The sequence below is a fragment of the Culex quinquefasciatus genome, chromosome 2 (assembly GCF_015732765.1).
Source record: "Culex quinquefasciatus strain JHB chromosome 2, VPISU_Cqui_1.0_pri_paternal, whole genome shotgun sequence".
Lineage (NCBI taxonomy): Eukaryota > Metazoa > Arthropoda > Insecta > Diptera > Culicidae > Culex > Culex quinquefasciatus.
This window is the reverse complement of record NC_051862.1, coordinates 26,974,230-26,988,992: the sequence shown is the minus strand read 5'-3', so window position 1 is coordinate 26,988,992 and position 14,763 is coordinate 26,974,230. Positions and strand designations below refer to the sequence as shown.

The 14,763-nt window shown below is 35.9% G+C and overlaps 1 long non-coding RNA gene and 1 pseudogene across 1 annotated transcript; both read left to right on the top strand.

Moving 5' to 3' along the window:
- The first annotated feature begins 918 nt into the window (after window positions 1-918).
- LOC119767413 lies at window positions 919-2,016 on the top strand. Its single transcript, XR_005277501.1, has 2 exons — window positions 919-1,308; window positions 1,371-2,016. It is a non-coding gene; the product is annotated as an uncharacterized LOC119767413 (long non-coding RNA).
- Window positions 2,017-7,205: 5,189 nt separating this feature from the next.
- Window positions 7,206-14,763, top strand: part of LOC119767411 — a 10,171-nt pseudogene continuing 2,613 nt past the window's right edge.

The following is a 14,763-nucleotide window of genomic DNA, read 5'->3' as shown; positions in this document are numbered from 1 at the left end:
CGCATTTAGTTTTTTTTGGAGATACAATTTGAAGAGTGACGTCACGAAGAAATGGATTAGTAAGCACAAAGATAGAAGAAGATAGAGAAGAAGGAGAAGTTCCTTTGTACTGGCGCCGTACAAAAGGAGATTGCTAGCAATCGAAAAATATTTCTTTCCCAGTGCTGTGGAGAGATGTAAATTTCATTAATTAAACCGGTTTATTTAGTCGCGACTTAGGAATAGATTATAATAATTTAGTAATTTATATAATGCCCGCCCTCATACTTAACTTAAATTATCTCGATCGTTTTCGGCATTTTTCCCGATGATTAGGACGGCCGCCTGATCGAAACATGCTGGAAATAATTCGATAATCAGCCCAACATTTTAGGACACAGCAGTAGATTGTCGTATCTCATATTTGCACCACTAGTAACTGATTTTAATCCATATTTTAATCCAGTTTGGCAGCTTCAGTCGTAAAAAAAAATTGAGCGTACATTTGTCCGCTTTTGTTCGCGTGTAGAGACGTACTACTCACTCAACCTTTTTGTTTCGCGGCACAGCCTCCGATAGGTAGTTCGCGAGATATATTAACGGATGAACTTTTTCGCTCTCTATGCCATACAAGATTGCTTATCACACTAACACATTACAAATCACACGCGTTTAATTATGGCATGTTCCTTAGGGGAACTTGACCAATAGTTGCCAGCAGATTTTTAAAATGTTGTTTCATGTCTAAGCTTTTATTACCTATTTATACACTGTTTGCGTCCCGATTTTCACACAATTATGGATCATTGTCTTTTATTGCACTTCCATCTAAAATCCGATTTGTAGGTTAAAATAATCGTCTAACTTGTTAGTCGCTTATTTTACCGAGGCGGGAGGATAGTGTAACCGTTCAGTTACAAGATCCCTAGTATTTTAATATGTTAATTTATTTATTTATTATTTAATGTTCTTTGTGGTAAATGTTCAATGTTTTGGGTTACGAGCTATAGGGAAACACCAATATTGTATAGCGTAGTCCCCCGTCAACAAACACAACAGAATATTGTCTCTTAAGAAAGGGCTCAGTGGGTGCAAGGGGGGTATCCAGTGGGTGCAACTTAAGGGCATGCTTCTACGATGTTGGCGGTATTGGGGGATGACGGTTGAGGAGACCGATGACGGATCCTTTGAGGCAGGTTTGACCGCCGTGAATCGGCCATTTCAATCCCGGTGTTCGTGCGAGAAAGTTGAGTGCTTTAGTGAAAGTTTTTAAAGTGAGCCAGCAGAAGACGGAAGAAGGATTCCCGCATCACCCTGCTGTTCGTTCAGGTAAATCCTGCGTCCCTGAATCGCCCGACCCTGGCATTCATGCTCACGATTTGTCCCCTCAGGACCTTTTGATTTCGTCCACAAAGCGTACGCGCCTCACACTCGCACGGGTCGGTCCATGTACAGTAAGTGCGGAGGAGCCAGTACATGCACCTAATCGTAAAAGGACCTCCCGCTCTGGATCTACGGATCCATAACCCGTAAAGGAGCGTTTCTCTCGGGCTGAAGCCCTAATTATCAAGGAGACCCTTCTCGGAACGACCGTTACGGTGATCCCGTGGTCCGCCCGATCGAGTCAACGAAGGAAGACACCGTAAACCTCGACACCAGCCTACGCCATTGCTGGTCAGTACGCGCCATCCGTCCGCCATCGCTCAAGCCAGCCCGCGGTTTTCCACGGCCGCCATTGCCACCCAAGAGCACTGGTCGATGTTCCGTGCGCGGCGCTGAAGCGAGCGTGGCCATCCGAGTGGTGCTAGCCCACCAAGGACCCGAGCCAACCGAAGCCGAAGCAGAAGTAGGAGAAGAAGCAGTGCATCAACGGTACGTACCGCAGCAGTTCCAGAACCCCAGCAACCCCCCACAATAGCCCAAATATCCCCCCCACATCACACACACAGTAGTTTCCATAGTTTTTAATAAATTTAGTCTTAATTCCGTATTTTTCTTTAGTTGTCTTTAATAAAACCCATCCCTTGATATTTCCCACAAAATCTTCATTTATTTAATCCGCGTAATCCTCCGACACATTTGGTAAGCCGACTCTGTTTTCCGTTCCTAGGGGAAGAGTTAGTGCCAAGAGCTTGCCGACATCACAACCTTTTTCCTTTACTACTTTGTAAAACAGTATCACATTAATAATTTGGGGGGTGGGGAGGTCAACAGACGGGGGTCATATTTTATTAATCTTTTCTGGTCTCGATGAGTGGTGAAAGGTGGTAAGAGTTTGACGACAGACACTTTGCGAACAATGTTCAGGTAGGTCGTTGTCGTTGAACTTGGGGGAGTTACAATTCCCAGAAGTAATCACTCAACTCTTGCTCTTGGTTGGTAATCGGAAATTTAACCCCGAGTTAAACTGAGCAAAACCAATTTGAATATTTTCAGGCAACCTTAAAATCGTTTTGTAACAACAAAGCTTGCGCAAAAAGCGTTGACCCGGCGGACATCTGGCCACATAAATCCTTGTAAAAACAGAACGTCAACCATGCCACGTGTAAAAGTCACGCCCCTTGACATCAGGTGTGATTCCGTGTATGGAGATGTCCGACACTCAAAAAAAAAAAAAAAAAAGAAGAAAGGTCAACCACTGAGTTGTCCACCCAAAACCAGCCCAGCGCGATTTGGCTTCTGGGGCCTTTTTCCACACCATGGTTGTGAAATTTCCTGTTTTGTTTACTTTCACTCACTCGAGCGCACAAAACGGTTGAGGGGCCACCCCTCAGACATGAGTTTTCCGACTTTGGACCATTATCGTCACCACGATGGTCCACGTGTTGCTCTTGGACAACGGCAAACGGTGATGGGCAAATGATTCTAGGGGGTTGTCTGCACATTACGTGGAGATAACTTCTTGATATCCAAAAAGACTGATAATAAAGTGTCAAAATCAACTAGAAAATTTGTTGAAATCAGCAACTTAACAATTCAAAAGCTCGTTACGTCATTGACAAACACCCCCGCAACCTAGGTCATGTAAATGAAGCTGCCATCGTGCGGAATTGAGTTGTCAGAGTGCCGTTTCAGAAAGAGCCATGACCCAGTAATTAATTAGGTTTCACTCTCTGCCATGGGCCCCTCTCGGTAAGGGTAGGCCGTTTGGACTGGTGCTAAAGGACCGCACGGATAAGTGTGTCGGTGTGTGAGTTTGTCACTTGTTGACACACCGACTGAATGATTGCTGCTGCTGTGGAGCGGAGGGTAAATTACGAGCGAAATTTGTGACGAATTGGGACACCGTTCGTGGGAACGAGATTGATTGCTTTGAAGAGGAGAATCGATTTTGGAGAGTTGGTGCGGACCGATTGTCGATGGAGTTTTGGAGATGATTTTAGGGAATTTGTGTTTTTGATTCAAATATAATCATCCATTACCATTTAAAATAAATGCAACTAAAATAAGTGATAAACAACTTTTTAGTACTAGTGAAACATATTTTGCAATCTATACATTTACCAGGGCTGCGGAGTCGGGTCATATTTCAAGCGACTCCGACTCCGGATTTCTGGGATTAGCCGACTCCGATTCCGACTCTGGCTCCGACTTTCACATCCAACCGACTCCGACTCCGACTCCAGCTTTCAAAAAATGGTTGGCTCCGACTCCGACTCCACATATTTTTAAATATTGCAAAAGTTAGTTTACTGTTATTTCGAAAACATTGATAAATAGGATTCCAGTTTTACAAGTTTTAGACGTTATTGAAACAGAAATAAAAAAACGTCAGTTTTGAAGGCATTTTCAGAAGAACAGATTGGTAAGTAAATTTGAATTTATTTACGTATCCGCAAATTTTCATTAAATTGATTAAAAGCTAAAATATTAAATTGTTATTTTTTCAATGATCATTAAAAAAAAGCTGGCCTCAATGATTGATTTTACATATAAATTCAATTTGCTCACTTTTAAGTTGACATTTATAAAAAGCACAGTGACTATCATAGTCACCTTGTATTTTTAAATAACAATTTTAAACGAAACTATTTTAAAAGCTCCATTGAAATTTTTAAGACGTAAATGGACATCACGCCAAGGCTGAAGAAGTTTATTATTACAAATCAATGTATCTAAAAAAATCTTCGTGGTTAGGACGCATTTCAAATATCCGTGACCTAGAAAATATTTCACGTCGGAATTTAGGTTTTATTTGAATTTTATTTTTTTTTATATATTTAAAAGGAGGCGCACGATACTTCTTGCATCTTCATCTAAAACGAAGCTTTATGAATGGTCGTGCGCCTCCATGAAAATATATGAAAAAACTTAGAATCCACAGGATAAATATTTTCCTCAGGATAAATATTTTCTAGGTCACGGATATTTTTTTATCTTGAAATCCTGTCCTATGTCCTAAGACATTCGCTATCGGGGTATAAGATGACTGTGTGTGTACTTTTTACAGAAAGAACTAGATTAAATTTGGTCAAATTTGAGTTTAAAGGGTACATAAATATCGGCAAAAGGATGCAGTCAAAAATCAATGAAATATTTTTTTTGAGTTTTGATGATACTACATAAGTTACGGAAATTGCTTTCCGCATAATTGATCGACGCCACCAACATCGTCAGCATACCCGACAACAGTAACCCAAACTGCGAACAAAGCTAAACTTCGTTTACCTCGCCGCGATTAAAGCAAGTAGCTCGATTAATGCACTGTAAGCAAAACCTCAGTACCTCGTGTGTGAGGCTCTGGGGGACTTTTCGATCATAATAAGATCAGAACGTTTCGGACCGTCAAACTCAACACTTTGGAGTAATTAATTTAGAGAAAACCACCCTTGCATAATGGGACCTTTATAACTGGCGCAGTCGGTAGGATTCGCCGGAAGGTGGCTGTGCCCAGTGATTGAAGTGGTCGTTCGCGAAAATCTCGGTAGTGAGACCGAAAGTGCAAGTTAATGCGAAAAACACGGCAGTTGTTCATTCAGCAGAAATTCGTCACCAACGGCTCTGGAGATCAGGAGTGAAGCAGCCAAGGAAATTGCCTGGTGAAATAGCCACCGACCGAAGAAGATGAACCAACGTTATCCGCTGAATACTTCGGCAAGAGGCGTGATACCATCGTGTGCATATCGCGAAAAACTCGGTCAGAGTTCAGGAGCGCAGCACGACATGGACGCCAACACCTTCGACGAGGAGGACAAAGGAACAGCGTTACCCGGATTTTCAACAAGCGACAAAATTTAAAGTGAAAAAAAAAAAATCCAAATTCAAAATTCAAAAATATTTTTCCAAATTTGATAAGTTAAGTGAGTGTGTGTGAGTAAAAACAAAATCAGCAATTCGAAAATCAGATTAACTAATTTGACAAAAGGAAAAAACACGATTCAAAATTTATTTTTAAGAAGGTGTGTGAGTGATAAAAAAAAAACAAACAAAGAAAATCATTTCAAAATTATGTAGCAAAAAAATTTAAGTTAATCGAGTATGTTTGAAATTGTTAAGAGGAAACATTACAATGAAATAATAGTTTGTTTGTAATAGCTAATTACAAGTCTCGATTTGTAATTCAGAGTTACAGAAATGTAACAAACGAAGATGTAATTAAGGATTACGTAATCTTTGATTACAAATATTTGTAACACTTAATTACAAAACAGCAACAACTATAATGTTTCAAACATCACCAAAGAAGCTTCTGATATTTCAAACTCGCTGAGTGACCTGTTTGGTAGTTCTTTCCAATGGAAAATTTATGTGCAGTCGATACGGATCGGGATGCTCCGGGTGAGGGAGCAGTTACGGAAATTGCTTTCCGCATAATTGATCGACGCCACCAACATCGTCAGCATACCCGACAACAGTAACCCAAACTGCGAACAAAGCTAAACTTCGTTTACCTCGCCGCGATTAAAGCAAGTAGCTCGATTAATGCACTGTAAGCAAAACCTCAGTACCTCGTGTGTGAGGCTCTGGGGGACTTTTCGATCATAATAAAATCAGAACGTTTCGGACCGTCAAACTCAACACTTTGGAGTAATTAATTTAGAGAAAACCACCCTTGCATAATGGGACCTTTATAACTCATACTTGGGTAAGAGCTGACTTACAGGTTATTATTTAGTGATCTCTAAAAAAAAAATGTCAACGCAGCGCATGCAACTTGAAAAAAAAAAAAAATAAAAAAATAAGATGTTTTGTAAATTAATCTATTTTATAGCAAATACTAAAAAATAAACATGATTTTTGTTGAATTTGAGATAACTCCGACTCCGACTCCAACTCCGGGTAATCGAAATTTTCGGCTCTGACTCCGATTTCGACCCCAGCTAATAAAATTTAGTCGATTCCGGCTCCGACTCCGACTCCAGCTGTTCGAGTTCTTACGACTCCGACACCGACTCCGACTCCAGGCTTCCTAAAAAGACTCGACTCCACCGACTCCGGCTCCGACTCCGACTCCACAGTCCTGACATTTACAAACATAACAAAAAATTATATTATCGTACCCAATAAATCAACAAATTACAAAAATTATTATAACATTTAAAGTCATACTGCAATGCGCCTTAAAAAAATCAGATAACGATTTTCTCAAATATTATAAGAGTGTTCTTTTCACACACAATCATTGAATTTCGTAGTTATAATCAATGAGTTGAACATGTTTTATAACTAAACAGATTTATTTTTTTTGTAAAAGAAACTTAAACTTTTTATATAAATCCACCGAGAATTTAATAGATTTTCCTGAAATCACTTTTTTCCTCAAGTGACTGACATTTAAGCTGGACTTTTATTACCATGCAGCAAAAAATGTGTAAATTTTGAAGGTATAAAATTACCTCCTTTATTATGTTATATACCTTCAATTCAGAATGAAGAAGGTGGCATTACAATTTTACACATTTTTAGAGAGAAAATTACACATTTTTCTGACATACATGATATACTCATTCCATGATTTTATATTACAGTAAATGTTCGATAAATGGGCGTTGTTTAACTGGGCTGCTTCTTGTCTGAGCGCTCGATAACTGGGCCGTAGCCCAGTTAAAAAGCAGACAAACGTCAAAAAACCAAAACAAACCAAAATGACCGAGGGGTTAATGGATGCAAAAATCATATTCAACAAATAATTTTTTTTTATTCAAACTTTTGTTTGATTTCAAGTTACAATTGTAAAAAAAAATTAGTAGGTTTTATTTATATATTTCATCTGGAAAGTATTATGCATCGGTGGTCCCCTCGTTATTTTTTGTTCAGCCCAGTTACCGGAAAACTTCTGTACAACGATTTTTATACTCTGCAAGACAGCTGTACAGTTGTTTCCTATTCGTGTAATCACTTAGTTACAAGTTTTAGATTAATCTGAATTTGTTATGGCGATTTTAGACAACTGAATTTGTAGATAATTTCCTTATACAGTCCAGACTCGATTAACCGAAGGCCTTAAAACATGACTTCGATTAATCAAATAACAAAAAAATATTCTTTTTTCGATTTCTCTTTTTTGTCAAGCTTAGTTATGACTTCTAAAATACTCTAAAGTGATTCAGAATTTTTAAATCAATGATGGTGGCAAAATGGCGAGCTTAAAATTTCAAAATCCTCATTATTTGAAGTAATTTTTTGAAGTCTTTGGCAATATTGAAAATATGGATGATACCATATTTTTCTGCTGATTTTTTAAATACTTTTGATGTGTTGTTGAAAATTGATTTCCCAAAAAAAAATTAAAATTTATTTTTCTCTTTTTAAAGGTAAATTTTCCTGCGTTTATAATGATATTTAGCATGTTTGAATTCCTTTGAAAATATTTTAAACTTTCATGAAATACCAATGTACAGTCCCACGAAATGTTTATTCTTCGCGATTTTTTTTAATCTAGAGCTTGACTAACATTTTAAAAGGGCGTAAAATTGAAATTTTCTTGTTTCTTTTTGTTTAAGCCTCTGCATCTTAGCAACCAGAGGTCCAATCTTCAATGTTTCTTTGAAGTTTTATAGCTAATTTTCTGAATTTTTCTAAAACGATATTTTCAGAAATGGTCACTCATGGTCACTATTTTTAAAAATCAAAAAAACTACAAATATTACGCTAAAATCTTAATAAAACTTTTTGTGGCTATATCTTTAAAACGGAGCCCTTTATCAAAAATCTGTAAAATACTTTTCAATTGCAATTTTCAATTTTACATAATAAAATAAGGTCAAAATTTGTTTTGGCTTGAAATATCGTTTTTTCCAAAAATCACTATTTTTGGTAGAGAATTGCTCATGATTGGAAAGCAACTGGACTTGTGTAAAAAGCATTTTAAAACACTGTTTTCATTCAAATAATGAAACCTAGGTTTGTTATTTCAATTTTGTTTTGCCTCTTTTAAAAAACAATCTTTCTTTTTCAAAAAATCTAAGAAAAAGTTCAAACTAATTTTTCGATTCACTTTTTATAAAAAATATTTATGTTTTGAAAAGCAAACATTTTTGTATTTTCTTAACTAATTAAAAAAATGTTTTTCCAAAAACTGAGAAAATGCTCTACACTTGCTTTTTCAAATCAATGTCGATATTGCCTTTGATTGTTGAGATTTTGCCATGCAAAGATAAAAACAGGAAACCCCCTTACCCCCAACTAGCCCTTGTTTTTCGATCATCAATATCTCTGGAAATAATGGTCTGATATAAATATATCATATTTCAAACTTTGTAATCAAGAATAACTATTTGAAAGGGCAAAAACACATGTTTTTTACATATTCTATTTTCAAATGTTAGAATATTTTTTATTATAAAGAGCAGGACATTAAAAAAAACTTTTAAAACATTGAAAATCGAACCTTAACTGTGAAAAAAATTAGTTATTCGGCAGCACACGGAAAATATTTTGTTACTGTTTTTTTTTGGTCAAAATTAAACTGAAATTGCCTTAAAAAAACATTTCCATAAAAATATATTTCTAGGGGTAGGGTATATTTCTAAAACAAATGAAAAAATACAAATAATGTTCTGCTTTTCAATACAGTCCTTTTTTTCGGTATCATTTTGACAATTTTTTATCGCTCTTAATTTGTGATTTTTTTCAACCATTTCCCGTCTCGTCTTTTCTTTTAAAATAATGTCCAACTTCTTGAAATATTGCTCTGATTTATTTTCTTTCAATTGGCCTTCTTTCAAGCTTGGTGCAATCAAGATATGATATGTCAAATGAAGAGCCCCTGAAGCAGCCCCTAACACACTGACGACTGCACCACACACACAAGCTCTCCGCAGTGCCTGAAAACATGGAAAATTGTGCGCGTTTGTTCCGCAATTTCGTGCTCATGATTTCCCCATCCCCATTGTGGTGTACCTTAAGTTACCCATGAACAGCTTCTTCTCCTGGAGGTTTGCGGTTTTTCCTGTGCCATGCACACTCCCCGAAGGAGAAGTGGGGGGAAATCTTCACCGTTCTGCACGATTTAGTGCCAGAATTGAAAATGAGCCACCCTCTCTCCCACCAGAGTATGATTTGCACAAACTCACTGTCTCAAATTCGTAGTCAAATTTTCCGCATGAAATCGCCCATTAAAAGCGTATCAATTGTGGTTTTGGGGCGCGCGCTTCCTGCTTGGCGTCACGGGCCACTGGTTTGGGGCTAAGAATCTTCACCGCAAAACTGGTCCTCGCGGTTTGTGGTTGTGGGTGTGCAGGGTGATATAGAATATTCAACAAAAACGATCAAAAGATTTTTTTATTTACATAATTTGATTTAAATCAAGAATTTACAGCAATATTTGATGATTTCTGCCTTACTCACAAACTCATTCACTCACTCACTTATTTACTCATTCACCTACTCACTCACTCATTGACTAGCTCAATTTTTTACTCACCCAGTCACTCTCTCACTCACTGATTCACTAATTCAATCATTTACTCACTCACTCATTCACTCACTCACACACTCACTCATCGACTAACTCAGCCAGTTATTCACTCACTAACTCACTTACAAACTCACTCATTAACTCACTCATTAACTCACTCACTAACTCACTCACTAACTCTCTCTCTCTCACTAACTCACTCATTAACTCACTCAATTAGTAACTCACTCATCAACTGAATCACTTACTCACAGTGAAATTAAACAAGAAGGACTCATTTGAAAGCCACCCTGTCCCTCCTCTTACAATTTGCGTGTGTCCCTCAAAATGACAAATTTCCATTTTATTCTCATAATGATTTTGAGCCCTCGAGAGGGAACTCCCCCCTTCCCAATGGGAAATATTGTTCCAAAATATAACAACGCAAGAAACCACCAGATTCTGACTCGGAACTGGTTCCATGCTCCGGCAGAAAGCAATTGGATCCAATTTGGGCTGTCATCCGCGGATTCACCGTGTTTGGATAAAATCAATTCAATTTTGGGGGTTTGGTTTTGGTTCGAGCATTCTGAAGTGGAATTAATGAGCAGTGGTTTCATGATTTTTCCCAAACAGAGGAGGAGCAGCAAAATCCTTAAAGGAATTAAATTTGAAAAGCAAATGACGGAGCTGATGCGATGGTGACACAACACAGGACGGTTGATTTTAATTGGAGAAATTCAAATTATCATAAATCGATGCACGGAAAAGCGGGGTTAGAGTTATCTAATGGAAAATTTCTCTCTTCTCGTTCCAGGTAAAGATCTGCTCCCAGGGACATTCAACTGAGCGTATGCTAAACTACCATGGTAAAAGTACACTCATTTCACAATCGATAGCCATAAATCTGACTAATTGGTTTTAATTCACCCGTATGATGACGACGGGTGTAGTGCAGAGTGCGATTTTATCCTGGCCCAGGATATTCAGTGTTGTGCACAGGCGGCTGATGGATAGGAATGCAACAAGCAGTGGCTCTGCGAGTACCATTTCATTGTGAATTTATCGTCATTTCTCTGAATGGGGGAAGTTACGAGTAGACACATGCATGTCGTTCTCGTTGTGTTTTATATGTAGTCGAGTTTACAATGGTAATAGAGTGATTCATGGGATTCGTATGTAGATATTTTCCAAACAAACCCATTTTAATAATGTTTCATGATCAAATACTTTTTGATTTAAAAAAAAAAACACTTGGATGCATAGTTCGACTAACCATAATTTAAAATAAAGGGTTTTGTTTTTAGGTCTTTTGATAAATACTTTTACATTTAATGAAATTTGTTCACATTTTGAAATAAAAAATGGGCCTCCAAGAAATGGCTTCAACTCTAAACTTGATTGCAATTTCTTTCTATAAAAATAATTTAGTTCAAAACCTATTTATACAAAAACTCTAACCACTGCTATATTTTGTGAAATTTCGAGTATTTTATTAAAAAAAAACTCTAAAACAGTTAAAATACATGCAAAATTTCGAATCGTTTGATATTCATATTGCGAATTATAAAAATTCGAGTATTTCGAGGAAAAATTGTATTTTGTGAAAATTTCAGTATTTAATTCAAAAAACTTTAAGCAGTGAAAATGCATGCAAAATTTTGAATCGTTTGATACATATTGCGAATTATTCAAAATTGAGTATTTCGAGGAAAAATGGTATATTGTGAAAATTTCAGTATTTAATTCAAAAAACAGTGAAAATGCATGCAAAATTTCGAATCGTTTGATACCCATTTTGCGAATTATAAAAATTTGAGTATTTACGATTTTAAGCGAAAATTTTAGTATTTCATTCAAAAAACTCTAAAACAGTTAAAATTCATGCAAAATTTCAAATCGTTTGATACCCATATTGCAAATTATAAAAGATTGAGTATTTCGTTTGATACCCATATTGCGAATTATAAAAATTTGAGGAATTTCGAAAAATACGGTATTTTGTGAAAATTTGAGTTTTTCATTGATATGAAAATTTTGAATTCCCGTATTGCAAATCATGAAAATTGTAGTATTAAAAAAAATACGACATGTTGTGAAAATTTATGTACTTTACTTTAAAAATTGTATTACAGTGAAATTAGCTCAGTGAAAACATTGAATTCACAAAATCCAAAATTTTGCGTTATTTGATACCTGACTGCTTGTTATAAAATTTGACTATTTTTTAAAATTACACTACATTGTTACATTTTCTTTAATAAGTTAATTGTAAGAACAGTTATCATCGGTCCGGGGACATCCATAAACCACGTGGAGACTCTAAGGCATAAGGGATGCTTTTACGAATAATATCGTTCTTAGTGTTTTCACGAACACTTCCAGAGTTTTTTTTTATTGAAAAGGTCCTATAACATGTTAAACACAACAGTTTATAGGACCTTTAAAAAACTCTAGATTTGTTAATTCAAATGTTCAAGTGTTTTCACAAGTTTTAGAAAGCCTTTGGAAATAGATAAATATATTTAGTAAGGAATTTCTAAAAGAACAATTCTAGAGTTTTTTTTAAAGGTTCTATCAATATATGAAAGACAATAGTTCAAAACTCTAGAATTATTGATAATCAAGTTGGAATTGAGGAAACCACGGAAAACTCTCCCTTTTTAAATCAAACTCACAGAAAAATAAAAATTTGTAGTAAACAAAAGCTTCGACCAAATCAAAAAAGCAATTCAATGATTAAAAAGATGTTAAAATTCCGTACAAATCCGTATTATGCGTAAAATTCCCTACAAAAATTCCGGCCTGTTAAAAATCCGCGAAGAGGTTCGAAAATCCGTATGGTAAGGAAAAAATCCGTACAGTTGGTAGCCTTAGACATACAGTATGAGAAAATTCTTACCAGTTGATAATATTTTGATTCTTTTTTTTTTATTTATAATATTTGAAAAATTAATTTAAATCCTATACTTTGTTCTATACATTTTTTTATTACTTTATTTTTGTACTGAATTCTTGAGATTTGTTCAACGATAATTTGCAACGATATCAAAATAGATTACCTAAAATCAACATCAACAATCAATGATTATTTAAAAATTTGTTGCAACTTCTTTTGATATTTTTTGATGGTTTCAATTATTTTAAATGCAACACTTTGATTTTCTTGTACTCATAGTGTAATAACACAATTAGAGCTTTTCAATCGCAATAAAAAGCTTCAATAACATAATGGCATCTGATAAATCAATTAAAAATAAAAGATATTTGTAAATTAAGCTGTTCTATAGGAAATACTGAAGAATAAAAAAACATATTTTTTGTTGAATTTAAGATAACTTCGGCTCCGACTCCGACTCCAGGTTATCAGAAATTTTCGGCTCCGACTCCGACTCCGACTCCAGGTTATCAGAAATTTTCGGCTCCGACTCCGACTCCGACTCCGACTCCAGCTGTTCAAGTTTTGACGACTCCGACTCCGACTCCGACTCCAGGTCCCCAAAAAGACCCGACTCCGGCTCCGACTCCGACTCCGACTCCACAGCCCTGGAAAAAAGTACCTAAAAAATTCCTGTTTTGGGCTGGAATTGCTCTATAAAAATGGCTTTTCTGTGCTGCGGGTCGAAAGGTTCCACGTAATTTTTGGCTAATTTGGTAACACTTAAAAAATAAATCAATTTGCATAACTCTGAATTCTTCTTAAATTATAACGGCCGGAAAGGGGTTTTTAAACAATTGATAAAGGATTTTTTTATTGACAATCAGAATTATTGGATTGTTAAATACTTCTTAAGAAAAAAAAACTTCAAAATTTTTTAAAAATATACAGTTACAGATTTTTTCTTGAATAACCTTTATCATAACCTACAATTTCACTGAAGCCACCAACTCCAACATTTTCGTTTTATTTTCGTCAATCAATTTGTTAACGTAGAGAATTGAAAACGCAAATTTTAATTCATAACATTTTCGAGGTCGGGATTTACAAAAAAAAAAGAAAATTGGTTTATTTTGTAGCAAGTTATTGATTTTCCTTAAGCACGAATATTTATGTTTTTTTTTTCGTTTTTTTTTTAAATGTAGTCTTAACTTGTTTTACTTTATTTTAATTCAAAAGTACAAAAATCTGAAAATAACTCTATACTGCTAATTTACTCCGATTTTCCTGGAGCAACTCACTCGAAAACAACAGCAAGCAAGCAACCAGATAAATACATGTCGATGCATCGCAACACCCACATCAACATGACCACACACATACAATAACAACAAACCTTAAGCACACATACACACACCCCCACTGATGGCGTGCGCTCATTTAAAGAGATGGATTTACGATTAAAACGTAAACAGTAAAGGCAGAGTAGGTAAATATCAGCACCGTGGTGCTGTCTGTAGGGTGAAGAACTGTTAGTTGACTTATTAATGATTCGAAAAATAATATATTTTGAGAAAGTGTAAAAAAACTAGTGCTTTACCCTATTAATAGTAAATAGCAGATCGAGAGGGAGATGCAGTCAGGGGGAAAATGAAAATCGTTAATAAAAATTGAAAAAAATCATCGCTCAAATACCGTCATTATCGCTTTTTCCCGTCACACACACATTTTCTGTTTTCATTGAGTCAACTTGATTTAACGTTTCTGACATAATTTCCTCGACAGAATCCGGTGCATAAATAATCATTATTTGCCGTCATTTTTTTCTACGCAATCTTGCGTCAGCGTGTGTGTGTGTTCGTTTTTTTGTGAGGTTATGTTTATCCGGACAGATTTTAAATCTTTTTGTTCTGCTTTCAGGGCATTGTTTTCAGGCATACTATGATGATGGTTTTTTAATTATAATTTGCCAGGCGTTAACCATTATATCCGATCCGGCTTAAATTGCGTTTGACACATACACACACGCGTGCGCTCAAATATTGCTGTCAAAATGAGCCGAAAAATT